At 39.3% G+C, this 18,303-nt stretch overlaps 1 pseudogene; it reads left to right on the top strand.

Annotated features, from left to right (window-relative positions):
• Positions 1-6,156: 6,156 nt before the first annotated feature.
• On the top strand, positions 6,157-9,892 carry LOC132489111 (alcohol dehydrogenase 1-like; annotated as a pseudogene).
• Positions 9,893-18,303: the final 8,411 nt, after the last annotated feature.

Genomic DNA, 18,303 nt, shown 5'->3' with positions numbered 1-18,303 from the left:
TGTTGCTCATTATTAGTGTATAGAAATGCAACAGATTTCTGTATATTGATTTTATATCCTGCAAATTTACTGAATTTATTTATTAGTTCTAACAGGCTTTTTTGGTGGAGTCTTTAGGGTTTTCTCTATACACTATCATCTCATTTGCAAATAGTGACAGTTTTCCTTCTTTTATAATTTGGATGCCTTTTATTTCTTTTTCTTGCCTAATTGCTCTGGCTAGGCCTTCCAATACCATGCTGAATAAAAGTGGCAAGAGTGGGCATCCCTGTCATGCTTCTGATCTTAGAGGAAATGCTTTCATCAGATTTTCACTATTGAGAATGATGTCAGCTGGGCTTCTCATATATGGCCTTTACTGAGGTATGTTCCCTCTATAACCAGTTTATTGAGAGCTTTTATCATAAGCAGATGTTGAATTTTGTCAAATGCTTTTTCTGCATCTGTTGAGATGATTATATGATTTTTAGTTTTCATTTTGTTAATGTGGTATATGACATTGATTGATTTCAGGACGTTGAAACATCCTTGCATCCCTGGAATAAATTTTACTTGATTGTGGTGTATGTACCCTTTTATATATTGTTGAATTCAGTTTACTAATATTTTGTTGAGGATTTTTACATCTATGTTTATCAGGGATCTTGGCCTGTAATTTTATTTTCTTGTGGTATCCTTGTCTGATTTGGGTATCAGGAAGTGTTACCTCCTCTTCTATTTTTGGGGAGAATTTGAGAAGGATTGGTATTAATTCTTTTTTGAATGTTTGGTAGAATTCATCAGTGAAGTTGTCTGGTCCTGGACTTTTATTTGTAGGGAGGTTTGTGATTATTGTTTCAATCTCCTTACTAGTAGGTAGTCTGTTCAGATTTTCTTTTTTTTTTTTAAGTTTTTAATTTTTTTTTCTACTTTATAACAAATTTAATCAGTTATACATATACATATGTTCCCATATCCCCTCCCTTTTGCGTCTCCCTCCCACCCTCCCTATCCCACCCCTCCAGGCGGTCACAAAGCACCGAGCTGATCTCCCTGTGCTATGCGGCTGCTTCCCACTAGCTTTCTACCTTACGTTTGGTAGTGTATATATGTCCCTGCCGCTCTTTCGCTTTGTCACAGCTTACCCTTCCCCCTCCCCATATCCTCAAGTCCATTCTCTAGTAGGTCTGTGTCTTTATTCCTGTCTTACCCCTAGGTTCTTCATGACATTTTTTTTCTTAAATTCCATATATATGTGTCAGCATACAGTATTTGTCTTTCTCTTTCTGACTTACTTCACTCTGTATGACAGACTCTAGGTCCATCCACCTCATTACAAATAGCTCAATTTTGTTTCTTTTTATGGCTGAGTAATATTCCATTGTATATATGTGCCACATCTTCTTTATCCATTCATCCCATGATGGACACTTAGGTTGTTTCCATCTCCGGGCTATTGTAAATAGGGCTGCTATGAACATTTTGGTACATGACTCTTTTTGAATTATGGTTTTCTCAGGGTATATGCCCAGTAGTGGGATTGCTGGGTCATATGGTAGTTCTATTTGTAGTTTTTTAAGGAACCTCCATACCGTTCTCCATAGTGGCTGTACCAATTCACATTCCCACCAGCAGTGCAAGAGTGTTCCCTTTTTCCCACACCCTCTCCAGCATTTATTGTTTCTAGATTTTTTGATGATGGCCATTCTGACTGGTGTGAGATATCTCATTTTAGTTTTGATTTGCATTTCTCTAATGAGTAAAGATGTTGAGCATCCTTTCATGTGTTTGTTGGCAGTCTGTATATCTTCTGTGGAGAAATGTCTATTTAGGTCTTCTGCCCACTTTTGGATTGGGTTGTTTGTTTTTTTGTTATTGAGCTGCATGAGCTGCTTATAAATTTTGGAGATTAATCCTTTGTCAGTTGCTTCATTTGCAAATATTTTCTCCCATTCTGAGGGTTGTCTTTTGGTCTTGTTCATGGTTTCCTTTGCTGTGCAAAAGCTTTTAAGTTTCATTAGGTCCCATGTGTTTATTTTTGTCTTTATTTCCATTTCTCTAGGAGGTGGGTCAAAAAGGATCTTGCTGTGATTTATGTCATAGAGTGTTCTGCCTATGTTTTCCTCTAAGAGTTTGATAGTGTCTGGCCTTACATTTAGGTCTTTAATCCATTTTGAGCTTATTTTTGTGTATGGTGTTAGGGAGTGATCTAATCTCATACTTTTACATGTAGCTGTCCAGTTTTCCCAGCACCACTTGTTGAAGAGACTGTCCTTTCTCCACTGTACATTCCTGCCTCCTTTATCAAAGATAAGGTGACCATATGTCCGTGGGTTTATCTCTGGGCTTTCTATCCTGTTCCGTTGATCTATCTTTCTGTTTTTGTGCCAGTACCATACTGTCTTGATTACTGTAGCTTTGTAGTATAGTCTGAAGTCAGGGAGCCTGATTCCTCCAGCTCCATTTTTCGTTCTCAAGATTGCTTTGGCTATTCGGGGTCTTTTGTGTTTCCATACAAATTGTGAAATTTTTTGTTCTAGTTCTGTGAAAAATGCCAGTGGTAGTTTGATAGGGATTGCATTGAATCTGTAGATTGCTTTGGGTAGTAGAGTCATTTTCACAATGTTGATTCTTCCAATCCAAGAACATGGTACATCTCTCCATCTATTTGTATCATCTTTAATTTCTTTCATCAGTGTCTTATAATTTTCTGCATACAGGTCTTTTGTCTCCTTAGGTAGGTTTACTCCTAGGTATTTTATTCTCTTTGTTGCAGTGGTAAATGGGAGTGTTTTCTTAATTTCACTTTCAGATTTTTCATCATTAGTGTATAAGAATGCAAGAGATTTCTGTGCATTCATTTTGCATCCTGCAACTTTACCAAATTCATTGATTAGCTCTTGTAGTTTTTTGGTAGCATGTTTAGGATTCTCTATGTATACTATCATGTCATCTGCAAACAGTGACAGCTTTACTTCTTCTTTTCTGCTTTGGATTCCTTTTATTTCTTTTTCTTCTCTGACTGCTGTTGCTAAAACTTCCCAAACTATGTTGAATAATAGTGGTGACAGTGGGCAACCTTATCTTGTTCCTGATCTTACTGGTAGTGGTTTCAGTTTTTCACCATTGAGGACGATGTTGGCTGTGGGTTTGTCATATATGGCCTTTATTATGTTGAGGTAAGTTCCCTCTATGCCTACTTTCTGGAGGGTTTTTATCATAAATGGGTGCTGAATTTCGTCAAAAGCTTTTTCTGCATCCATTGAGATGACCATATGGTTTTTCTCTTTCAATTTGTTAATATGGTGTATCACATTGATTGATTTGCATATATTGAAGAATCCTTGCATTCCTGGGATAAACCCCACTTGATCATGGTGTATGATCCTTTTAATGTGTTGTTGGATTCTGTTTGCTAGTATTTTGTTCAGGTTTTTTGCATCTATATTCATTAGTGATACTGGTCGGTAATTTTCTTTTCTTGTAGTTTCTTTGTCTGGTTTTGGTATCAGGGTGATGGTGGCCTCATAGAATGAGTTTGGGAGTGTTCCTCCCTCTGCAATTTTTGGAAGAGTTTGAGAAGGATGGGTGTTAGCTCTTATTTAAGTCATATAATATCATAGGCCTCAATGCTTTACAGTGTGACCTAGAAGGTGTTCTGTTAGGTTCTTTAGATTTCTGAGGGAAAAGCGACAAGGAATGCATTTCCCCATACTTCTATGATAAAAAGTTGATATCTGGGCTTCCCTGGTGGTGCAGTGGTTGAGAGTCCACCTGCCGATGCAGCGGACACGGGTTCGTGCCCCGGTCTGGGAAGATCCCACATGTCATGAAGCAGCTTGTTCCATGAGCCATGGCCACTGAGCCTGTGTGTCCGAAGCCTGTGCTCCGCAATGGGAGAGGCCCCAACAGTGAGAGGCCCGCATACCACAAAAAAAAAGTTGATATCAAGAAATATTCAGGGGCTTCCCTGGTGGCACAGTGGTTGAGAGCCCACCTGTTGATGCAGGGGACACGGGTTCGTGTCCCAGTCTGGGAAGATATCACATGCCACGGAGCGGCTGGGCCCATGAGCCATGGCTGCTGAGCCTGCGCGTCCGGAGCCTGTGCTCCACAACGGGAGAGGCCACAACAGTGAGAGGCCTGCGTACCAAAAAAAAGAACACATGTACTGCCAACTCAGAAAAAAAAAAAAAAAAAAAAATTAAAAAAAAGAAATATTCAGTAACTAAAAGATGAATTTTTCATCTCTATTGTTTTTGTTCTCACTAATTATAATTTCAGAATTTGTCTCAGAATTTGTCTGAAAAAGTACACCATGTGGTAAATTTCAGTGTCTAGGAATGAGCAGCTAGGACTCCATGATGGACTTCAAAGTGATTTGGAAGAGTTAATAATTACTGAACAGAGCCTAGACCAGGGATGGGTAAACACTGACCTGTCTTAGCAGCCTTGCCACTCTCAAATCAACCTCTGAATCAATATACCTCACATTTTACAAAATCATTAAATACCCAAGATTTAGAGTATTATTGCTTACAGTCTTTTTAAACATTAAATTCACCTACCTTCTAATTTAAGCTCAGGAAATTCAACACTCAATTCAGTGAATACAACAAAGACTGAAAACTATATGCTTCTAGTCCACACTGTACCTAATCAAAATAGAAGGTATAAGGGGGTGGTTAGAAGAGTAACAGAGAAAAGGAATGATACCAGAAGGAAAAGGAGATGAGTGAAGGAGGAAAGTAAAAAAAGATGGATGGGCAATGAAAGACAAAATAGGAGAATATGGGAACTAACCCTAAATAAATGATTATCTCTATGACTGGCATTATGTTAAAGACTTTATTTCATCAGAGATGGTAAAGAACAAAATGAAAAGTTGTAAGAATGTACACAAAGAAACGAGTTTAGTATAACTGACTGCTATTCAGAAGCTATACTTTTCTATTAATCATTCACACAAACAGCACTTAATTATTGCTTATTGCATACTGGGTCATCTGATGAAATGTTTACTAGTTAATTAGCCAATGTTCCCGTTCCTACATTGATAGTCTCCTTACTACAAAGGTTACACCGTAAATAATAAATCCAGAATAGCCCACCAAGGTGGAAGTTGCAGCAGCAAGGACCTGAGCAGTATCACCCTGAACCCAGAATAAAATCAAAGTTGAGGTTGAGGACTGGATCTGCCCATAATGACAGACAATCCCACCTCTGGTTTATGCTATGGACAGCTTCCCAGAAAAAGTTGTGCCTTCTTATTTGGTATGTAGAATAAACTAAGGAGATTCCAGCCTGCTGCATACCTAAAATAACACTCCTTGCCTTTGATAGAATCTTGAAGCCATTTTAGCACTGCACTGTGGAAATGAAAACCACAGCATTTTTCTCATGAGAATATCGCTTCACCCATTTGCCACAATCATATACCAAAGTTGTTCCCAGTGTTCCAGCTATAAATGCTGCCTCTCCCACTACAGATACTGGAAAAACTAGTCAGTATGCTTGGGCAAATACTTTGCTGGCTGAATTCCAGGCAGAGCAGTAATATAGTGGCTATGGTACAGGAAATGTTTAATTTCTATGATCAATATAAGTGGATTGGGTCTATCCACAGACAAGAAAACTTAGGCCATTAACTAAGAAGTTTTAAAACTTCTCAATGTCAATTAAATTTTGCAACAGTTAGTTTAACTCAAACTCATTTTACATTATTAACTTAAAGAATGTTTTCAATATACTAGTTTAACATCAATTTTCCCAGAGCATTGGGAAAACATTCCACAATATTGGGCCTAAAATTCTTCGTTTCTCAGTGGTGCTGCTATTGATATGTTGTCAAAAAGTCCTTCGTTGTATGCAATTGCCCCTCATATTTCAAAACTAGTTGATGACATAGGGTGTACAAAGTAGATTTCAAAAGATCTAGTTTATTTCCAGGTCTGAACATGCATGATGTGACTTTGGGCAAGTCATTCTAAGCCTTCAAATCTCCCTTTCCACATCTCTAAATTGGGGGTGATAAGACCTGCCCTGTGTTTCTCTGGGTGCTGTTATAGGGATCAACTGAGATCATTCATGTAAAAAAATTGTTAATACTCAGTCTCAGATAAAAGAAAAAGAAAAATTCCAAACCAACTGATCCTTGGTTACTTAATTCCTATACAGATGATATCTTCAGGTATCTGTGGTTCTGATGATCATGCTCTAAAATGATTATTCCCAGTGAACTTTCCCTTAATAACAGGCCATGAAGGAGCTGGGATTGTGAAGAGTATTGGTGAAGGAATGAGCTCAGTGAAACCAGGCAGGAAATGGGCCACAAAAACCTTCACACCAACAGCCTGCCATTAAAATGCACTAACAAAACAACAAGGTCCTACTGTATAGCACGGGGAACTATATTCATTGTCCTGTGATAAACCATAATGGAAAATATTTAAAAAGAATGTCTCTATGTGTATAACTGAGTCACTTTGCTGTACAGCAGAGATTGGCACATCATAGTAAATCAACTGTACTTCAATAAAAAAATACATAAATAAAATAAAATGCATTAACATATTTACAGGAGAATAAGTTGATTTGACTCTAAATTCTTTTAAGTAATCACATATCATGATATTAAATGTACCCAGTAATTCCAAGAGCCACACAGTTTCTCTGCTGTCATTGCTAGCAATCCAGAGGGGCAGTGGTGAGCCAAGTATGCATTCACTGCCGAAAGAGAGTTGAGATAGGACTAGTGTACCTCTAAATAGATTAAAATCTCCTTAGGAGCAGGGACTGCTTCTTTTTTTTTTTTTTCAAATAGACAATAAAACAGTATTATAAACATTACACTTGCTAAGTGACTAGATCTTAATTGTTCCCGAGACTAAAAGAAATTATAATTATATGACACAATAGAAGGGTTAGCTAATGCTATAATGGCAGTCATATTGCAATATAAATGTATCAAATTAATATAAACTTACATGCAATTTTGTATATCAAACATATCTCAATAAAAACTTTTTCTAATAAATTGTCAGCAGAAAGGGAAATTTCTATAATCTGGCAAGTTAATTCTGACATAGTTGCAAAAGAATTCAGTATTTCTTTTTTTATTGAAATATAGCTGATATACAATATTATGCTAGTTTCAGGTGTGTTACAGAGTGATTTGATATTTGCATACATTATGAAATGATCACCATGATAAGTCTAGTAACCATCTGTCCCCAACAAAGTTATTATAATATTATTGACCATATTCCTTATGTTGTATATCACAACCCCTTGGCTTATTTATTTCATAACTGGAGGTTTGTACCTCTTAATCCCCATCACCTATTTTGCCCCCTCGCACCCTCCCCTCTGGCAACCACCTGAGTGTTCTCTGCATCTATGAGTCTGTTTTCATCTTGTTTTGTTTGTTTTGTGTTTTAGATCCCACATATAAGTGAGATGATGTGGTATTTGTCTTTCTCTGACCTTTTTCACTTAGCGTAATACCCTCTAGATTTATCCACGTTATTGCACATGGCAAGGTTTCATATTTTTATGGCTAAATAATATTCAATTGTGTGTATGCATGTATATATATGTGTGTGTATATATATATATATATATATACACATATACATATGTATGCATGTATACACACACGTATATATATATATATATATGTATATATATACACATACATGCACACATATACGACATCTTCTTTATCCATTTGTCTATTGATGGGCACTTAGGTTGCTTCCAAATCTTGGCTATTATAAATAATGCTACAATAAATATTGGTGTGCATCTATCTTTTTGAATTAGTCGTTTTGTTTTTTTTTTTGGGTAAATACCCAGAAGTGAAATTGCTGGATCATATGGCAGTTCTACTTTTAATTTTTTGAGGAACCTCCATGTTGTTTTCCATAGTCTCCACATCTCCAAGAAGATAATGCAAATAGTAGTTAGTTAATTCCTCTCTAACTAAACAAATTCCATTGGAAGTTTTGTGGACAATGATGAGTATTTGAAGAGAAAAGATAAGAGCAGAATTTGAGATTCTCCTGAATTTGAGATCCAGTACCTTTGGGATTTTTAGGGCCAATGAAGGTAAGATGTTCCTTATCTAAACTTACAAGAGATTTTTAAAGCTATCTAAACTCTGCAAGAGGCCAAAGGGATTATTTCTGTGTTATAAACATTTGTAAGGACCAATATACGGACAAGGTTGTAGACCTCTGACAAGGCTTTTTAAGGCTTTTTAAGTCTGTGATGACTGTGTTAATTTTCTGCTTAGACCCTACCCAGCCTGTCACTCTAGGGCCCAGGAGGGCTAATGACTTGGTCCAAACATAATCAAATCGTCTCCAGAACTCTGCAACCTAAAAACCACCCTCTGTAGTAAGTGCCCCAGAAGCAGCCACTCTCTGCAGAGGGAAAGCTATTCCTTTTACTCTCTTGAAGTCAGCATATCTTGGACCTTAGTCCCACTAAAGAACACATGTCAGAGGCCTGCTGTGGGTCAGTGAGCCATCATGGGGCAGGTAGACTCAATGGAAAGGGCTCTGCTATTATCCAGCTGGGCCACTTCAGGCAGGTACAACCACTGCGGGATTTAAATCTTTCAAAATGAAAAACAAAAGGGTTAAAGTAGATGACATCTCTAAGGGTCATTCCTGGTTTTTTAGTCTATTTCCAGAGTAAAAGCAGACCTACAATTACCTATCCAGCAAGGAATAGCCCCATATTTCCATCATTTGCCCAAAAGAATAATGGGATTTCTGAAACCAGGTTATATGGTTTCTCCTTCAAAACAGCCATGGGCTACGTTATACTGGTTGTCATAATCCGTCCGCAGCAAGTTTTCAAACCAATCAATGAAATCTTTATATGAAATTTTAAAAATATAATAATGTGGTGATATTATTGTATCTCTGTTCCAATAATATTTTAAACTAATGATCTGTTTTTTGTATATATAGGAGATAAAGTCCTCACACTCATTATTCCACAGAGTAGAGAATGCAGTGCCTGCTTGCACCCCAAGGGAAACTTCTGTGAGAAGCAAGAGTTAGTAGATTTGCCTGGCTTTTATTTATTTTGCCACTCTCTTATTAAATCACTTATACTGTGCAAGCACTGACCTGGAGCAAAAGTGCTCATTTCTCTCTTTACAACTCCGTGTGCCTGTGCTGGTGCCGGTGCCTGTGTCACTACAGGACAGCGTTCTACCTTCTGGATTAATGCTGGACAGGACTAGCAGATTTACCTGCAAAGGAGAAAAGATCTATCACTCTTTTTGCACAAGCACATTCACTGAATATACTGCTGTGCATGAAAATTTCTGTGGTAAAAACTGATGATGCTGCTCCCGTGGACAAAGTTTATGTCATAAGCTGTGACAGGCTATGGGGCCGCTGTTCACTCAGCCAAGGTGAGGAAAATAACTGTGTTAGTATGTCATAGTGATTTACCTAGAAAACATCAAAACAAGACCAAAACAGTCCAAATGTTTCAAATGTTTCAACTTCGTATATAGTTCTGACAGTCTCAATGGTTGTTTTTGTTTTCTTAATTATACATGTGTCCAGGTTTGATTCCTAACACAACATGCCTTGTGAATTTGTAGGTCACTCCCGGTTCTACCTGCGTGGTCTTTGGACTTGGATGAATCAGCTCAGCCATTGCCATGGGCTGTAAAGGCTCTGGTGCTTCTAGAATCATCGGGGTTGATATCAATTAGAAGAAATTTCCCTGGGCAAGAGCATTAGGGGTCACTGATTGTCTCAACCCTCGAAACCTCAAGAAGCCCATCCAGGAGGTGGTCACGGAAATGACAGGCATTGGTGTTGACTTTGCTCTTGAGGCCATGGGACTCTCAGATACCGTGGTGTGTGGGCTTGGGTCACAGTGAGTATAGGCAGACCTAAGATATACTGCAGGTTCAGTTCCAGACCACCACAGTAAAGTGAATATTGCAATAAAGTGAGTCAACTAATTTTTTTGTTTTCCAGTGCATATAAAAGTTATGTTTATACTATACTGTAGTCTATTAGTATGCAATAGCATTAAGTCTAGAAGAAACAATGTACACACCTTAATTTAAAAATACTTCATTGCTAACATATGCTAATCATCTGAGCTTTCAGTGAGTCATTATCTTTCTTCAATAGTAACATCAGGGCTCCCCTGGTGGCGCACTGGTTGAGAGTCTGCCTGCCGATGCAGGGGACACAGGTTCGTGTCCCGGTCCGGGAAGATCCCACATGCCGCAGAGCGGCTGGGCCCGTGAGCCATGGATGCTGAGCCTGCGCATCCAGAGCCTGTGCTCTGCAACGGGAGAGGCCACAACAGTGAGAGGCCCGCGTACCACCAAAAAAAAAAAAAAGTGTTAAAAAAACAGTGTGGTATTGGCATGAAAACAGACATATGGATCAGTGGAACAGAATAGAGAGCCCAGAAGTAAACCCACACACCTATGGTCAATTAATCTTTGACAAAGGAGGACAAATATACAATGGGGAAAAGGTCTCTTCAGCAAGCAGTGTTGGGAAAGTTGGACAACCACATGCAAATCAATGAAATTAGAACATACCCTCACACTAGACACAAAAATAAATTCAAAATGGCTTAAAGACTTAAATATAAGATATGATACCGTAAAACTCCTAGAAGAGAACATAGGCAAAACATTCTCTGACATAAATCGTACCAATGTTTTCTTACGTCAGTCTCCCAAGGCAATAGAAATAAAAGCAAAAATAAACAAATGGGACCTAATCAAACTTTTGCACAGCAAAGGAAACCATAAACAAAACGAAAAGACAACCTATGGACTGGGAGAAAATATTTGCAAATGATGGGACCAACAAGGGCTTAATTTCCAAAATATACAAATAGTTCATACAACTCAACAACAAAAACAAACAAACAACCCAATCAAAAAATGGGCAGGGCCTCCCTGGTGGCGCAAGTGGTTGAGAGTCCGCCTGCCGATGCAGGGGATACGGGTTCGTGCCCCGGTCTGGGAGGATCCCATATGCCGCGGAGCGGCTGGGCCCGTGAGCCATGGCCGCTGAGCCTGCGCGTCCGGAGCCTGCGCGTCCGGAGCCTGTGCTCCGCGACGGGGGAGGCCACAACAGTGAGAGGCCCGCATACCGCAAAAAAAAAAAAAAAAATGGGCAGAAGACCTAAATAGACATTTCTCTAAAGAAGACATACAGATGGCCAATAGGCATATGAAAAGATGCTCATCATCGCTAATTATTTGAGAAATGCAACTCAAAACTACAACGAGGTACCACCTCACACTGGTCAGAATGGCCATCATTAAAAAGTCTACAAATAACAAATCCTGGAGAGGGTGTGGAGAAAAGGGAACCCTCCTACACTGTTGGGGGGATGTAAATTGGTGCAGCCACTATGGAGAACAGTATGGAGGTTCCTCAAAAAACTAAAAATAGAGTTGCCATATGATCCAGCAATCCCACTCCTGGGTACATATCCAGACAAAACTATAATTCGAAAAAATGCATGCACCCCTATGTTCATAGCAGCACTATTTACAATAGCCAAGACACAGAAATAATGTAAATGTCCATCAACAGATGAATGGATAAAGAAGATGTGGTGTGTGTGTATACACACACACACACACACACACACACACACACACACAATGGAATATTACTCAGCCATAAAAAAGAATGGACTAATCCCATTTGCAGCAACATGGTTGGACCTAGAGATTATCATACTAAGCAAAGTAAGTCAGAAAGAGAAAGACAAATACCATATGATACTACTTATATGTGGAATCTAAAATACGATGCAAGTGAACATATCTACGAAACAGAAACAGACTCACAGATACAGAGAACAAACTTGTGGTCACCAAAGGGGAGGGTGGATGCAGAAGGGAAGGATTGGGGGTATGGGATTAGCAGATACAAACTATTATATATAGGATGGATAAACAACAAGATCCTATTGTATAGCACAGAGAACTATACCCAATGTCCTGTGATAAACCATAATGGAAAAGAATATGAAAAGAAATATACATATATATATCTGAATCACTTTGATGTACAGCAGAGATTAACACATTGTAAATCAAATATATTTCAATAAAATTTTTTAAATATATATTTATAGTAGCTTCTCTTATGAGTCAGTTCAAACTGATAATCACCTTACATTTTCCTCTTCTTGCTGATAATATTCTCATGTTTCCTTGTTGATGGTGCAGAGAGTATACCTCCTTTTTAGGCCCCCAAACATGTCTTTTCCTAAAACTGAAGAGTTGGTTTCTTTCATTGACAACTTCTCACCAAAATTGCTTACTTTGTCACAAGTATTTATCCAGAACTGAGCTGTTTTATTTAACTCTTGTTACTGTATGCTTCCGTGTCATTGTAGAAAAAGAAACTCCCTCTAGCTAGATGGACTGGATGGAAGTAATAGGTTTATTTTCAGAGGAAGATTTTTAACATTTTTGTGGCACAGGAATGTTCACAGTATGTACTACCTGATAGGAGAGTACAGGTGTAAAAATGGTGAATTGTCCACACACTACAGAGCTATTGGTAGGCAGGCCTGAATATTTCAGAGACACTGTCTATACAATGAACTAACATTGCCAAGTCAGTCAAAGCAGTGGTGGTTTTGCTGATGATACAGGTTCATCCAGCAAAACAAGTTGAACAATGTAACTTCTGAGTGCTCAGGTCACAACATGTTCCACCTGTATGACCAGTGAACATGGGGGAATGTGTTCAGCCATCATCTTGAAGTTCAGAGCACCTGGTGCTTCCACTGGGCTCATCAGCACTGATGTCAGATGTGAGGAGAAACTCCCAGGAGAAGCTTTGAGGGACTGCCTCAACCCTCAGAACTTCAAAATGCTCATCCATCAGGTGGTGGTGGAAGTGACTGGTTTGGGCACTGATTCTGCATTTCAGGCAACCAAGCTCATCAATACACTGAATATTGGTTTTGGACACAGAGAAAGGGTATCAAATATCAATTGTGACGACACACTGAATTGATCTCATGTAGACAAAAAATTTTTAATTATAATAAGTGGTCTTTTGAGCACTACTTATAAGAATTTTAGGAAGTGTTTCCTATAAACTCTCCTAGGTAACTGTCTAAACAGCAAAAATCAAGTTTTATAGATTAAAAACTGACACTTTAAACCATTAACACATTTTCTCCATAACAACTCAAGTTGTTACCTGAGTAATATTATCTTGTTAGATACCAAGACAAAATTTGAAGCCCATTCTATCTAATGATACATTACCTGCAACATAAAACTGAAAATAAATCCTGGGATTACAAATGAAAAACTAATCCCAGAGAGTGAGACCAGCAAGATGGCTGGACAGGGAGTCCTAGTCCTCCTTTCCCCACAGAAACATCAATTTAATAAAGATACACAAACCCAAACATCTTTATGTGAATTCCAGATCCCAGTTAAGAAGTTGCAGTACCACAAGCAAACACAAAACCAAGAACAGCTGCATTGAAAAGGTTAAGAAAAGCAATATCACTTTATCTGTATCAGCTCCACCCCCAAGCTAACATAGCTCACTGCCAAGACAGAAAGACCTCAACTTGCAACTTCTGCTTTGGGGGGAAAAAGAGAGTGGACCTTGCACCCCACACCAGCTTTCCAGAGCCCTGGTTTCTGCCTCGCCTCACTTTTCACTCAGAGCTGTTAACAGAACCACCGTAGGTTGGAGGCCCAGAGGCAGCTGAGGACAGTGGAAAACCGGAAGGCCCTGCTGGTGCAGTTTTGCTTAACTGGGATAAATCGATCACCCTGAGACTTCTCTGGGAGGGAGGGAGAGAGGAAGAAAGAGGAGTAAAACATGCCTCCTACATCTGCGATTTTCTGAAAGCTGCGTGAAGGACTAGTTTCTGTCTCTCCTCACCCCTCAATCAGGGCTGATGGAATCAGCACAGTGTGACGGCCTGGGGGTCAGCAGAGACACTGGAAAGTGGTGGGCAGCTTAGCACTGGCACAACTTTGTGCAATGGAGAGAAGGTACACAACCTGAGACTTCTCCCCAGGAGGAAGAGAAAGGAGTAGACTGTGCCACCAACATGCCAACTTGTCTGAGAGTAGCCTGCCAGACGGACCGATCTTTGTCTCGCCTCACTCAGAGTGTGAGAGAAGGCTAGGAGCAGGGTGTGCATCCAGGGGCAGGCATTTCAGAGGAGTGTTCAAGGGGCTGAAATGTCTCTGGCCTGATTCAGGGCCCTGATGAGGGAGCTGCCTGGTAGACCAGGGAGAATAGAATGGCTTGCTACTGTAGAATCAGAGAACCTGCAGAGCCACAGACAGAAAACAGAGGAAACAAGATATAACAAAAGCTCCTGAAAAAAGAAACTGGCAAATCCCTCTAATTAGCACTTTACATACACAAGTTCAGAGAAAACACATCCACAGAAAAGGTCTGAAGCAAAATAAAAACTTTCTCAGACAAACATAAACTAAGGGAATTTATTGCCAGGAGACCTGCCTTGTAAGGCATGTTAAAAGAAGTTCTTTTGAAAGAAGGAAAAGTATATAGGTCTGACTCAGACCTACATAAAGAAGAGAAGAGCATCAGAGAATGAACAAGTGAAGGAAAAGTAAAAACGTTTACTTTTTCTAAATTGAAATAGCAGATAACAGTTTGTTCAAAATAATAATAGCAAAATGTATTCAATTATTTGTGCTTCTGTATATACATTATATGCTTAGATTTAAGTGAAATGAAGGACAGAAATGATACAAGAGAAAGGAGGGAGGAATTAGGATCATTTTGTAATTATAAGGTACTCACTACCCACATATAGTAGTGAAGCAGTATAGTGTTATTTGAAAATGGACTTGTATTAGCTGCAAATGTATATTGCAAACCCTAGGGCAACTACTAAAAAAATAAGTAGAACTGTTATGCTAAGAAAAGAGAGTTGTCTGGGAGTGACATCAGCAAGATGGCAAAAGAGAGGTTTTTAATCCATCATCCTCCCACATAACACTGATTTTGGCAGCCACTCAGGGATGAGAGTACCTTCGTGGGAGTCTGAGAGTCCAGGGGAGAAGTTCCAGCATATTGTTGGAGCAAAAAATTGTAAGAACAGACACATTGAAGAGGGGAAACAGAATATTTCACTTTGTCTGCATTACTCCTCCCCCGAAGCAGCATGGCCTGGTGCCAGGAGAGACCCCTGTGACAGACAATTTCTCCCAAGGGGGAAAGTGAGAGCATAGAAGTGAGCATCCAGCTTCCCCGGCCATGTGAAACACTTCCCAGGAGGCCCACTCCTTTCTCACCTGACCCAAATTTCTGAGGTAATCTGCAAAGTGGAGGGGCTGGGAGAGGCTGGAAGCATAGCAGCCAGGGCTGAGAACTCATCAGAGACTCTACTAACCACTTCATGGTTCTTTCTACCAACCATTTCATGGTCTCCATCAGGAATCCTGCCCAGGAGCCATAGGGGTGCCTCATCTATGGACCCCCAGCTGACCCACTGTCACCCCCAACACTCCAAGTGCCTCACACATGCCCTCCATCCTCTCTGTCCATCCATGGCCAGCAAGAGCAAGCCTTTGCAGGCAGCTAATGAGGAAGTGCAGAAAGCTGGCCCAGCTCAGCAGAATGGAGAGAAGGCTCAGAAACATGAGCAATCCAGGGCACCATCCCAGGGAAACAAATGAGGGGCTCTCAACACCTGGCCTGGTTTTGCAGGATTGAGAGAAGGCATACAATCTTAAGAATGCTGCTCTTCCAAGAGGGGACAAGAAGTGTGCAGCAGGTGCATCAATAGAGAGGTCTGAGAAAGTCTCAGAATACCTAGTCAGACTAACAGGTGAACCCAAAGCCAGTTGGTAAAGACTGGAGGAGGTTACTGCTTCTTCAGAGTGAAAACAGCAATACGAGACTTTGAGAAACATTAAAATCAAGAAAACATGGGCTTCCCTGGTGGCGCAGTGGTTGAGAGTCTGCCTGCCGGTGCAGGGGACATGGGTTCGTGCCCCGGTCCGGGAGGATCCCACATGCTGCTCCTGGCCGCTGAGCCTGCACGTCCGGAGCCTGTGCTCCGCAGTGGGAGAGGCCACAACAGTGAGAGGCCCGCGTACCGCAAAAAAAAAAAAAAAAAAAAAAAAAATCAAGAAAACATGACACTACCAAAGGAACATAATTTTCCAGTAACAAACCTCAAAGAAATGGAGATATGCAAATTGCCTGACAAAGAGCTTAAATGGATAGACAGTGGAGATTATCATCCCTTTTTTAAATAGGTCTTTTATAATGGGTTTCAATCCTTAAAAGCCCTATTCTAATTTATATAGTGCTGTATCAACTATTTTAACTAGGTGTGAGGGGTTATTTTTGCAAGCCAAGTGCCATAGCTTTAATTTAATTTAATTTATTACTTATTGGGCCAGAGTATCCAGGCCCACTAGGAGATATTTTAGGACAAGGACGCTATATAACCATGGGAAATTTAAGCAAGGCAATAGTTCTGATGGTTAAGATGAGGAATACCTAATTTTCCTCTATTTTATATTTGGTAACTCCCCTAAGAGTATAGGGAGACTTTTATTTAAATTTAGTCAAATCTCCATGTAGAGGGTACCTTGTTTAAATGCAGTAGGATCCCCAGTTATAACTATACCTTGAGTCCTAATATTAAGTCCATGAAAGTTTGTCTGTTGTTGTAGACAATTTAGAACCTACATGATGGAAGTACAAAACCTTTTTTTTGGTTTGTTTTTCAGTTGTATAAAGTTTAAGCTGTGACAAAGTGAGAAAGTGGCATGGACATATATACACTACCAAATGTAAGGTAGATAGCTAGTGGGAAGCAGCCTCATAGCACAGAATGATCAGCTCGGTGCTTTGTGACCGCCTGGAGGGGTGGGATAGGGAGGGTGGGAGGGAGACGCAAAAGGGAGGGGATATGGGAACATATGTATATGTATAACTGATTAAATTTGTTATAAAGCAAAAATAAAAAATAAAAAATAAAGAAAAATTTAAATAAAAATAAAAAAGGAATGAATTTGACTAAAGAAGAAAACTAATATTGTTTCTTTTGTCCTATAACCAAACTAACATCCAACTTTTCTTATAATTTTCTTTACATGATGAATTATAATTTTCCCTATTTTAAATAAATGACTAATATTAGAACTTATAATGCAGAAATTTAGACTCTATAAACTGAACTGTGCTCCATAGATCAGTTGGCTACAATTAACCTCTCATGCCATTTGGAATGAAAAGAAATCCTTTAAGAGTAAAGTATATCAATCAGATGCCTGGGATAAAACAATTTTTAAACAAAGACTATCTATGTACCAATGTCATAGAATGACATGAGATATATGAGAGGTATATACATAGGCTTACTTTTCTCTACAGATAGCTAAATTGATAGATATCACTGATTTCACATTACAACGTTTTATATTTTATATATTCACACGTATATATGTGATTGCTTTCAATGAATGGATTTTCTGCATTTCAAAGTGAGATAACCAGAATGACCAGTTAGCATAGTAGAAGTGAATTTAACTACATATTTCATCCAATTTTTGTTTAATAGCAATAAGCCCATTTCACCATTTTATCTTTTTTTAAAAAATAATTTTATTTATTTATTTTTGGCAGCATTGAGTCTTCATTGCTGCATGCGGGCTTTCTCTAGTTGCAGCGAGTGGGGGCTACTCTTCATTGCAGTGCACGAGCTTCTCATTGTGGTGGCTTCTCTTGTTGCAGAGCATGGGCTATAGGCCCGCAGGCTTTAGTAGTTGTGGCACGCAGGCTCAGTAGTTATGGCTCGCGGACTCTAGAGTGCAGGCTCAGTAGTTGTTGCACACCGGCTTAGTTGCTCCGCGGCATGTGGGATCTTCCCGGACCAGGGCTTGAACCCGTGTCCCCCGCACTGGCAGGTGGATTCTTAACCACTACGCCACCAGGGAAGTCCCACCATTTTATGTTTTTTTTAAATAGATTATCACATCCAGGCAGCCATTGCCTGGACAGCAAATGCTCCCCCCATCCATTGAAGAGATTGAAGTTGATCCAACAAAGGCTGATGAAGTTTGAATTAATGTAAATATAAATGAGACTTTTAGCAGGTGTGGATGTGAATATATGTGTTTACAATAATTTTATAAGTTCAGGAGAACAAATGGCATTTTTTCTACTTAAAAATAACTAAGGCTCCCTCCCATTTATACTTAGATCTACAGGACCATACATAAGAGTAAAAATCATTTCATTTTGTTAAAGTGGCACAAATATAGATAAATAC

Source organism: Mesoplodon densirostris, chromosome 1, assembly GCF_025265405.1.
Source record: "Mesoplodon densirostris isolate mMesDen1 chromosome 1, mMesDen1 primary haplotype, whole genome shotgun sequence".
NCBI lineage: Eukaryota > Metazoa > Chordata > Mammalia > Artiodactyla > Ziphiidae > Mesoplodon > Mesoplodon densirostris.
The sequence above is the reverse complement of the archived record's forward strand: the minus strand, read 5'-3'. Positions and strand labels throughout refer to the sequence as shown.